Source organism: Schistocerca serialis, chromosome 1 (genome assembly GCF_023864345.2).
Source record: "Schistocerca serialis cubense isolate TAMUIC-IGC-003099 chromosome 1, iqSchSeri2.2, whole genome shotgun sequence".
Taxonomy (NCBI): domain Eukaryota; kingdom Metazoa; phylum Arthropoda; class Insecta; order Orthoptera; family Acrididae; genus Schistocerca; species Schistocerca serialis.
Genome location: NC_064638.1, coordinates 1,107,256,475 through 1,107,267,292, shown reverse-complemented (window position 1 = coordinate 1,107,267,292; position 10,818 = coordinate 1,107,256,475). Strand labels below are relative to the sequence as shown.

General features: G+C 42.2%; 1 protein-coding gene across 1 annotated transcript in view; it reads left to right on the top strand.

The window, feature by feature from the left end:
- The first annotated feature begins 547 nt into the window (after positions 1-547).
- LOC126416614 (uncharacterized) overlaps positions 548-10,818 on the top strand; it is an 87,145-nt gene continuing 76,874 nt past the window's right edge. The window contains exons 1-3 of the mRNA XM_050084373.1: positions 548-704; positions 4,203-4,266; positions 10,537-10,617. The gene's annotated coding sequence lies outside the window, so the exon portion shown is untranslated. The remainder of the gene's footprint in view (positions 705-4,202; positions 4,267-10,536; positions 10,618-10,818) is intronic.

Below are 10,818 nucleotides of genomic sequence, written 5' to 3'. Positions count from 1 at the left end.
TGTCATAGAAGTATAGAGCAGAATGCTGGTGTAATCGAGAAGCATAACAATCACCAATTCTATCTCCCGACACGTTAGTGAACAATACATTTACGTCAAAGAGTCCGCCTAGTTCTAGTTCTAGTCGGTCAAGTGAAGTTCTTGGTCTACATTATCTTACAGAATTCTGAAGATTTCAGCTGCCTCAACGTGTTTCGACACAGTGGAAAGAGGACATCGGAAGTTATAAAAGAGAAAACAATCAGTCGTTGCTGCTGGTTGCTGCACCCTTTGCCACTTGAAATGAATACACCCGCTGGGCATATCTGCTTCCACATGGAAACAAACCTGGTAAGAGGATGTCGATTATGCAACAGCCCATGTCAGCAGTAGAATATTGATTTCCTTTCTTCATTTGTCATTTGCAGCTGTATCGGACAGAAGTAATTTTTTTGTGCTTTGTTTACGGTGTTAAAGACCTCTTTGTTTTGTTTTGCCGCCAGACGTAACTCGAGACAAGGTCGGCGCTGTGAATCCCAGACGGTCATACTGCGTTAGAGTCTGTGGCGTCATCGGGGATCCTTCCCGGATGTCATCCATTATCGATAAAAGCTCGGCCGTCCATCGTTAGGCTCAGAAGCCGTTTACACCCATCGCCATCGACATGAAGTTTCTTCTGAGGACGCTGTTTGTGGTTCTGTGTAGCCTGCTCTTCACTCTTGCTGGTAAGCGCCTTAGTATTCTAGTTTTATGTACGTATGTCTGTAGCGATTACTGCTGAAATTTTATGTGACCCACGCTCAGTGTCCCCGTTTCGCTTACGGATCCTGCTACAGATTAGCGATAAGACAAAAGTATCTGTTTTTAAGAATAAAACAATATGTCCTTCATTTAAACCAAACTTTTCCGATACAATTTGAAACATTGTAGCAAGAGAAACACAGATCGAAATCATGGGCTGTAAAGTGTTTATTCCGTAGTCTCTTTTTTGCCTTGTGCGTCTAATATTAAGAGTTTCCTACAGAGAGATATAAGAAAACCAAGTGTATCTGATTTATGTGAAATTCATGGAGTGACTTAAGTTTATGAAATTTTGTATCTTCCGCGTAACAATCATGATTATGTCTTAACATTGTACATCATTAAGAAATTCACATTAAGACACACGAACTTCCCAGCTTTTTGTGTATACATGTTAACATTGTGTTCTTCCACGCAATTTTGAAAGTAAGAAGTCAGCGTCCTTGCAACAGAGCGAAAACATCTCGTCCCATTTCGTAATTAATTCTTCCTTAGGTAGTCCCCATATGTGAAGTAATATTGAGAGGCAGTTTTGTTAATGATTCTACTTTCGTTATCGGAGCTTGAATGGATTTTTCATTTTGCATTTCACAAAAGAAATACTTTCCAATGTCTGTGATCACCAGTCCATTTACCTTCTAGCTAAAGTTTACATCTGTAAATAAATTCGGAGAACTTTTGGAGATCTGAAATATTTTACAGGATGAGTGTACGTCTCCAGTGAATTAGGGATTGGTCCTGCCCTTCATCCCAAGTCTGTTAGTGCAAATGTTCATATTTTAAACTGAATTATTACTTGGAATTTCATGTGTAAACTTTGTTAGTTAGTTCACCTGAAGCCAAAATTCGAGGATGTTTTCCTTGTGCTGCGTCATTGCTGTTGCTCCACGTAAATTCTATTTGTTGCTTTCTTCAGGCTATGATATTCATAGATTTAGTGGTGAAGAACAGTTGTGATTCTTATTTATTGTTTGGTGATCAAATCTGTCGTAATACTGAGGGAAAGAGAAAATTCATTTCATTTGCACAAATTGTCTTTTAATTTTGATTTCATGATTAATTCTTATAAGGGGAACACAGATATGAGGACAAGCACTTCGTATCGTTACATAACATGAAATTTACACAGAAGCACGTAGGAACGGAGAAACAGGCGAAGTATAGTGATAAATAAACTTCTTGACATGGGAATTTCGCAACAGAAACGTCTTTGTATAGCACCTGTAAAGTAGCACAAATAAATTGTCAAGGGAATGATTTATGAGGTTTTCCTGACATCATTGATAACTTCTTTCATGTTGTTGAACTGTCAGTCACCAGTTGCTGTCAATATTATATTAATGATATAATTAAATGGTAATTATAATTACGACCGTCTGTATGCAACCGCATAACGACCAAACACACACACACACACACACACACACACACACTTTCACAGACAGACAAATACATACACACGCACACACAAATATAATCTTCCACCATAATAACAATATGTAACAAAACAGGAACATAGACATTCCACAAATGGCAACATTACGCAGCAAAACAGGTTAGCATTGTGTGCGTGTGTGTGTGTGTGTGTGTGTGTGTGTGTGTGTGTGTGTGTGTGTGCGTGTGTGTGCGCGCGCGCGCGCTCGTGTGTGTGTGTGTGTGTGTGTGTGTGTGTGTGTGTGTGTCTGGGTGGGGGGTGGGTGTGTATGTGTGCAGTTTATGTTCTTTGAAAATTGTTTTTAATGCTTCAGACTGTATAACAGATTCACCAACAGTACAAAAAGAGCACATGAAACTTCCTGGCAGATTAAAACTGTGTGCCGGACCGAGACTCGAACTCTGGACCTGTAGAACAATATCAATACGTATTTACATATGACATATACGCTGGTACTGAGCGAAAGGTGTCTAGGTGAGATCTGTTTGTAACTTAATTCACAATTCCAGAATATGTGAGTTGAAAGGTGCTGCATCCAAATGAAACTGTATATGTATTTCAGGCCACTGATGACGTCTTAAAAACTGAGGCGAAAGGCATTTGAAAAAACAAAAATTGTCTTTATTCAGTTGCGTACAGAGGGTCCTTACCTAAAAATCATTAACGTAAAATTTATTTTCTGTCCAGCAAGTTTGACGATTTGTTTTTGTGTATAGCACCTAGCAGTGTTCATGTGGCTAAAAAAAGTTTTAGATGTGAAAATTATTGACAACGAGCTGCTATTTATACTTAAAGTTGGATTCTTCCCTACCTGGTAAACCTGTTACTTCTCTTATCCCCTCTCCTTTTCTGTGTTTTCGATATTTACATATGAATTGACACTAAAAATTTAATAAATGTAACGTGACCTGCGAAGCCTTTCTTGAACTAGTTCTTCTTCCTCGAATTTATGTTTTCTGGTATCCAGTAGACGAGGGACGAAAAAGAAATTTGTCTGCTAGGTTGGCAACATTTTCAACGGCAAAATACATAATAGTCAAAGCGGTACAGGACACGTAAAAAGCAGGATAATGAACGTAAATGAATAAAAGTAACAATCTTAGGAAGCAATTTCAAGTAAATAGTGTATCGGTGAGACAAGTGAGGGTAGGAAACAGATCCAGCCAGCTACTAGTAAAAATTTTAAACACAGAGTAAACCGAAGTATGTCAGGGAAATTGTAGGTGCCAGCCACGATAATTATCCTAACATTTTTATTTTGACTGGTTTGATGTGGCCCGCCACAGATTCCGCTATTATGCCATCCCTTTCATCTCAGAGTAGTAGCCGTGCGGTTTGAGGCGCCTTGCCACGGTTGCGTGGCTCACCCCGTCGGAGATTCGAGTCCTCACTCCGGCATGTGTGTGTCTATGTGTGTGTGTTGTTCTTAGCGTAAGTTAAAGTTAGATTAAGTAGTGTGTAAAGCTAGGGACCGATGACCTCAGCAGTTTGGTACCATAGGAACTTAGCACAGATTTCCAAATCTCAGAGAAGCTCTTACAACCTACATGCTCAATTATTTACTGGGTGTATCCCAATCTTCCTCTACAGTTTTTACTCTTTGCAGCTCCCTCTAGACCAGGTTAAACGCACAAAAAAGAGGCATATCTCCCACAGTAAGACCATTGCCTGGTGTAGAAATCAAATTTCAAGTTGACTACTTAGTTAAACTAATATCTGAACATGCATTTATGAGGTTTTCTGTGGGTGTGATTGTGATTGATTTGGCCATTATTCTATCGTTCTCTTCTTCTATGCTCCACTGTTACCCCTTCACCTTCCTTTCCAAAATCGCTGCGCAACCCATAAGATTACTACATATGACATCGCCTTTGTTCGCGAATTGTAAACTATGTTTTGTTTTTGGTGGCTGCTTCAGTGTGCACATCGGTGAAATAGAGTTGAAGTCCTTCCGACCGTTCAGTGTTACGTGTAAATCTGTCCACAGGTGCCGCTCCCGGAGTTATCAGCGACAGCAGTGAAGGACGAAGAACCCCCTGCAACATAGGACTGTGAGTATCATTCATAGAGCTACACCTACAACTGTGAATATTTCTATTGCCTGTTAAAACATCCGAGTATTTGAATCTATTCATATATCTTACCAAACGAGTATCGAAATAATTTGAATTTGGTTCTGATATACAGCCATAGATTTTAGAAATAGTGTTGCTCTGATGCTGAGGTATGTAGGCCTTACTTAGTGAGGGAGTATTTTGTCAGCACCTTCATTGAGATGAAACAGTAAGAGTATCGAGAGCCAAATCCACAATGTGGATGCCGTTGGGCAGACGCGCAATCATTCGTCGTTTCACCACTGAAAGCTTTAAAAAACAAACACTAATGAAATGTCATGTAATATTCGTTCTACATTAGAATGAAGCTTACCCAAGACTTCTGCTGTATTAGGTAAGCTATATGATTTCAGACGGGTAATGTGAATGTAATCTTCTCCATATATGAAAGTACATGTCCTGATTGATTCACTGACTCATCATCGCCTAGCTCAAAATGCTAGCGATACCAACTTGAAACTTTGAGAGGATGCTGATTTTGTACTGTAGGGATCGATTAAGAAGGTTTTTTTTTTTTCAAAATTCCACTCCTAAGGGGGTGAAATAGGGGTAAAAAAGCTTTTTGAAGATACATAACTACGGTTTGTTCAAAATGTCTCTCCGCAGTGCCGTTTGATTGTTAGCCGCCTGTGCCGTATGATTGTTCGCCTGCCTGGGTTACTTCCCTGCAAGTGGACTCTCCCAACATTCCTCTGTTTCGTTTATCTCAGCCAGCGTCAGTAGTATCGTTGGCGTGTGTCGTTACGTGTTGAGGTGAACGTTTCAGCTTGGTTCCTTTGTTCGTTTGTTTCGTTTTTGTCACTGTTAAAATGCTAACCATTGAAGAACGTATGTTTTTAGTCGAACAAGTGTTCAAAGCTGGCGGTAAATACACAGTTTCAGTTCGTCAAACATTTAATTCAGTTTTCCCGGAGACAACACTCCCATATCGCGATACTGTGCGAGATTTAATTAACAAATTTCGAAGTACGGGTTCAGTGACAGATGCACCGAGAAGTGGTCGTCCTAGCGTTTTGTCTGAGGATAGATAACTTGATATTTCCAATAAAATGTCCATGAGTCCGAACAAGTCAGTAAGAAAACTCGCCCAGGAAATCGATGATAGCGTCGGAAAACAGCTGTAAGGAAAAAATTAGAACTTTTTCCACACAAAGTGACAGTCGTGCAAGAACTGAAAAATACTGATCATGGCAAGAAACTGCATTATTGTCAATGGGTCAAAAATTTCTTTCAACAAAATGGAAGGGATATCCTTAATGAAACGTTTTTCACTGATGAGACGTGGTTTCTTTTATCCGGGTACATGAACTCGCAAAATTCTATGTCGAGTACTGCAAATCCATTGTGTATTCATGAGGAACTACTTCATTCTGTGAAAATAGGAGTTTGGATTGCAATTTCTAGACGTCGGATTGTGGGTCCCATATTTTTCAGCGAAACAATAAACACACAACGATACTGCAGTGATATTCTATACCCAATCATGCGAGGCCTGCCGAAGTGGCCGTGCGGTTCTAGGCGCTGCAGTCTGGAACCGCAAGACCGCTACGGTCGCAGGTTCGAATCCTGCCTCGGGCATGGATGTGTGTGATGTCCTTAGGTTAGTTAGGTTTAACTAGTTCTAAGTTCTAGGCGACTAATGACCTCAGAAGTTGAGTCCCATAGTGCTCAGGGCCATTTGAACCAACCCAATCATGAGAGAATTTGTGTTAAGTGAAATACTGAACGGTTATTTTCAACGAGATGGTGCAACCGCGCATACAGCTCGCGTTTCAATGTCACTGCTTGCTGATGTTTCAGGTGATCGCATAATTTCACAGGGACTTTGGCCTCCACGATCGCCTGACCTAACACCACCTGACTTTTTCTTCTGTGGTGCAGCGAAAGCAACTGTGTATAAAAACCGATCGATGACTTGAAAACTGCAATATCCACTTTCATTGCGTCTGTTACAGATGAAATGTTACAGCTTGTGTTTGGAAACATGATTGGACGGATTGAATTGTATATTCAGCAACAGGGGGGACACTTTCAACATTCAATGTGAAAGTTTGTAAGTAAAAATGAATATCAATTAATTAATAATTTGTATTTCATTTCGGTATATTCACTGCGGCATACGGCACGCGCGGCTAACAATCATACGGCACTGCGGAGACACGTTCTGAACACCCGTATTAATCCAATTTTGAAACTAGAACTACGAAAACTGCTATTTTATTTCTTGGTAAGAAATTAAAAAATTGTGTGTTTCAGTGTTTCTGGAAATCTGAACTTTAAGGAGGTGAAATAGTGGGTGAAAGTCCTTTTTTACTTAATAATTATGAAGGAACTACTGAAGCCTTTTTAAAGATACGTCTATGAAAATTAGTATTTGACTTCTCGTTTAGAAATAACAAAAAATATTTGTTACGGTATTTTTGGAAATTCAACCTTTAGGCGGAGTGAAATAGGGGATTAAAATTTTTATGAAAATATTTCAATATGAAAGTATTTTTAGAGATAAATCGAAGAAAACTTGTATTTGGCTTCTCAGTTCTAAATAAAAAATACATGTTTCGGTGGTTTTGGAAATTCAACTTCTACGGCGGTGAATTAAGGAATGTAAATTTCTATGGAAATATTTCATTATGAAAGTACTTTTAAAGCTAAATCTGTTAAAATTTGTATTTGGCTTCTCAGCCCTAAATAAAAAAAAATGAGTTTCAGCGCTCATGGAATTTCACCTCATAAGGAGGTGAAATGAGGGATGAAAGTTTTTAAGGGAATTTTTCATTATGAAAGCATTCATAGAGCGAAATCTATGAAAATTTTTATTTGCCCTCTCGGTTGGAAATAAAAAAATACGTGTTTTAGTCATTTTGGAAATTCAAATATTAAGAAAGTGAGATTATGAATATGTTTATGAAAATACGAAGGTCACTTTTTTTTCATGAAACCAGGTTACTTTTATTCAGGATTGCAATAGACCATATTATTCCTCACTCTTTTGACGACAAAAATCACAATTTTCAACATAATCTCCGTTCAATGCGACGCATTACGCAACCTCACTGGGAGGGGCAGTATGTCCGCATGGTAGTAGTCTACAGGTCGACGTCGGAGCCAACGACTTGCTGCATTAGTAACCTCCCCGCATTATCCACGTACTGCTTCCCGCAGAGTACGTCTTTCATTGGGCCAAACAGATGGAAGTGGAAAGATGTGAGTTCCAGACTGTAGTGTGGATCAGGAAGGCCAGTCCAGTGGAGTCTTGTGAGTTCCTCTCGGGAGCGCAGACTTGTGTGAGGCCTTGCGCTGTCATGGAGAGATAGACGTTCATTTGTATTTCTGCGGCGACGAACACGCTGAACTCTTTTTTCGATTTCCTGAGTTGAACATTGCACTATGAGGGAGGACATCAAACAGAATAACCCCTTCAATCTCCCAGAAGAACGTCGTCATGATTTTTCCAGCAGAGGGTGCGGCTTTGAACTTTTTCTTCGGAGGAGAGGTGGTGTGGTGCCACTCCATGGGTTGCCGTTTTGTTTCCGCTTCGAAGTGACGAAACCATGTTTCATCGTCTGTGACCACGTTCGATAAAAATTTGTTACGATGAATCTTGCAATGTGCAAGTAATAAACGACAGATTGTCCTGCATTGCTGTTTATATTCTGTTAGGCGGCAACGAACCCAACAGCACACATCTTTTGAGTACCCCAACTGGCCGACGAGTGTGTCACCACTACCCAGAGATGCGTCCAGTTGCGCAGCGAGGTGTCTGATTGCGATCCGCTTACCACCTCGAATGAGAGTGTCCGCACGTTCCAGCACTGCAGGAGTCACGGCTGTGTGCGGCCAGTCGGCACGCGGGAGACCGGACAGGTTTGCGTGACCTTGTCACGGTGAAGACAGATGTCTCGCCCAGCGACTCTCCGTGCGTTTGTTCATGGACAGATCTGCGAAGAAATTCTGAAAACGGCTATGAATGTCTGAGATGCTCTGGTTTCCAAAAAAAAAAAACTTAATGACAGCTCTCTCCTTGGAAAGCATCTCCGTTACAGATGCCATTTTGAAGGTCAAGTATAGCACCGCATCTTGTCGGAACTTCATGAAACTATCGAGGCTGAAGCCGGAATATTCCACGATGTCTCACGACAAATTCTGCATTTTTCAACCGAAAATGGCCGAGAAAAAAATTTCTTGCATTACTTATTTTGAACTTCCCTCGTATCTCGTTATACTAAAAATATTTAAAGCAAAATCTATTGGTACTTTACTTCTCGTTTAGAAATAAAGAAATGTGTGTTTGAAATGAAAGTTTCTATGGAAATATCTTCACAAGAACTCAAAAGGCAGTATTATTCAAAACCTCCAACTCCAGCTACCATAATCACTTTTTCGTCAGAACTACATTCTGAAAAGACCATGCTTCCATGGCCTTAATTAGTGTAAAAGGTTTAGAAGGTGTTGCAGTTCGTGAACCAAATCAAAGAAAGCTGTTTAACAGTCGCCACGACGAGTCGGCTTTGTCAGAATTGCATAGTTTTTTAGTTCGCCTTATGTATATTTATAAAAATATTTTTGTAGTAATTACAACGCAAAAGCTAGCGAAGTAGCGAGTGCTAAACTATTGTGTAACACGAGGACAATATTACCAAAATATTGCTAAAGCATCATACACTCCTGGAAATTGAAATAAGAACACCGTGAATTCATTGTCCCAGGAAGGGGAAACTTTATTGACACATTCCTGGGGTCAGATACATCACATGATCACACTGACAGAACCACAGGCACATAGACACAGGCAACAGAGCATGCACAATGTCGGCACTAGTACAGTGTATATCCACCTTTCGCAGCAATGCAGGCTGCTATTCTCCCATGGAGACGATCGTAGAGATGCTGGATGTAGTCCTGTGGAACGGCTTGCCATGCCATTTCCACCTGGCGCCTCAGTTGGACCAGCGTTCGTGCTGGACGTGCAGACCGCGTGAGACGACGCTTCATCCAGTCCCAAACATGCTCAATGGGGGACAGATCCGGAGATCTTGCTGGCCAGGGTAGTTGACTTACACCTTCTAGAGCACGTTGGGTGGCACGGGATACATGCGGACGTGCATTGTCCTGTTGGAACAGCAAGTTCCCTTGCCGGTCTAGGAATGGTAGAACGATGGGTTCGATGACGGTTTGGATGTACCGTGCACTATTCAGTGTCCCCTCGACGACCACCAGTGGTGTACGGCCAGTGTAGGAGATCGCTCCCCAGACCATGATGCCGGGTGTTGGCCCTGTGTGCCTCGGTCGTATGCAGTCCTGATTGTGGCGCTCACCTGCACGGCGCCAAACACGCATACGACCATCGTTGGCACCAAGGCAGAAGCGACTCTCATCGCTGAAGACGACACGTCTCCATTCGTCCCTCCATTCACGCCTGTCGCGACACCACTGGAGGCGGGCTGCACGATGTTGGGGCGTGAGCGGAAGACGGCCTAACGGTGTGCGGGACCGTAGCACAGCTTCATGGAGACGGTTGCGAATGGTCCTCGCCGATACCCCAGGAGCAACAGTGTCCCTAATTTGTTGGGAAGTGGCGGTGCGGTCCCCTACGGCACTGCGTAGGATCCTACGGTCTTGGCGTGCATCCGTGCGTCGCTGCGGTCCGGTCCCAGGTCGACGGGCACGTGCACCTTCCGCCGACCACTGGCGACAACATCGATGTAATGTGGAGACCTCACGCCCCACGTGTTGAGCAATTCGGCGGTACGTCCACCCGGCCTCCCGCATGCCCACTATACGCCCTCGCTCAAAGTCCATCAACTGCACATACGGTTCACGTCCACGCTGTCGCGGCATGCTACCAGTGTTAAAGACTGCGATGGAGCTCCGTATGCCACGGCAAACTGGCTGACACTGACGGCGGCGGTGCACAAATGCTGCGCAGCTAGCGCCATTCGACGGCCAACACCGCGGTTCCTGGTGTGTCCGCTGTGCCGTGCGTGTGATCATTGCTTGTACAGCCCTCTCGCAGTGTCCGGAGCAAGTATGGTGGGTCTGACACACCGGTGTCAATGTGTTCTTTTTTCCATTTCCAGGAGTGTATTTACACAGGAATCAATGGTTGTTTATTTTCTAGTTAATTAATTCTACTACACTCATTTAAATAATTTAAAATATTTTTGGCGCTAGACTGTGTACTTTTATAATATTTACATGTTCTTTCAGTCCGTGCAGTGATTCCAGATACACAACGCATGAACCAGAGATTATAACACTTGCCGACTGCAGTAAAGGTCCATGCTGAAGGTGAGCCACTGTCTATAATGTGAACTTATATAGTTAATATCGAACTGATCTAGGAACAGTCTTGTTTCATAACTAATATTTGTCGAATGAAACGGTCTGTCGCTCATAACACTGTAAATCATACGCCTCTCCTTCGAGCAAGCTTACTGGCAGCAGTAGTGAGCTCTCTGCAACGACAATTCTGCAGGTGATGACGTGCGG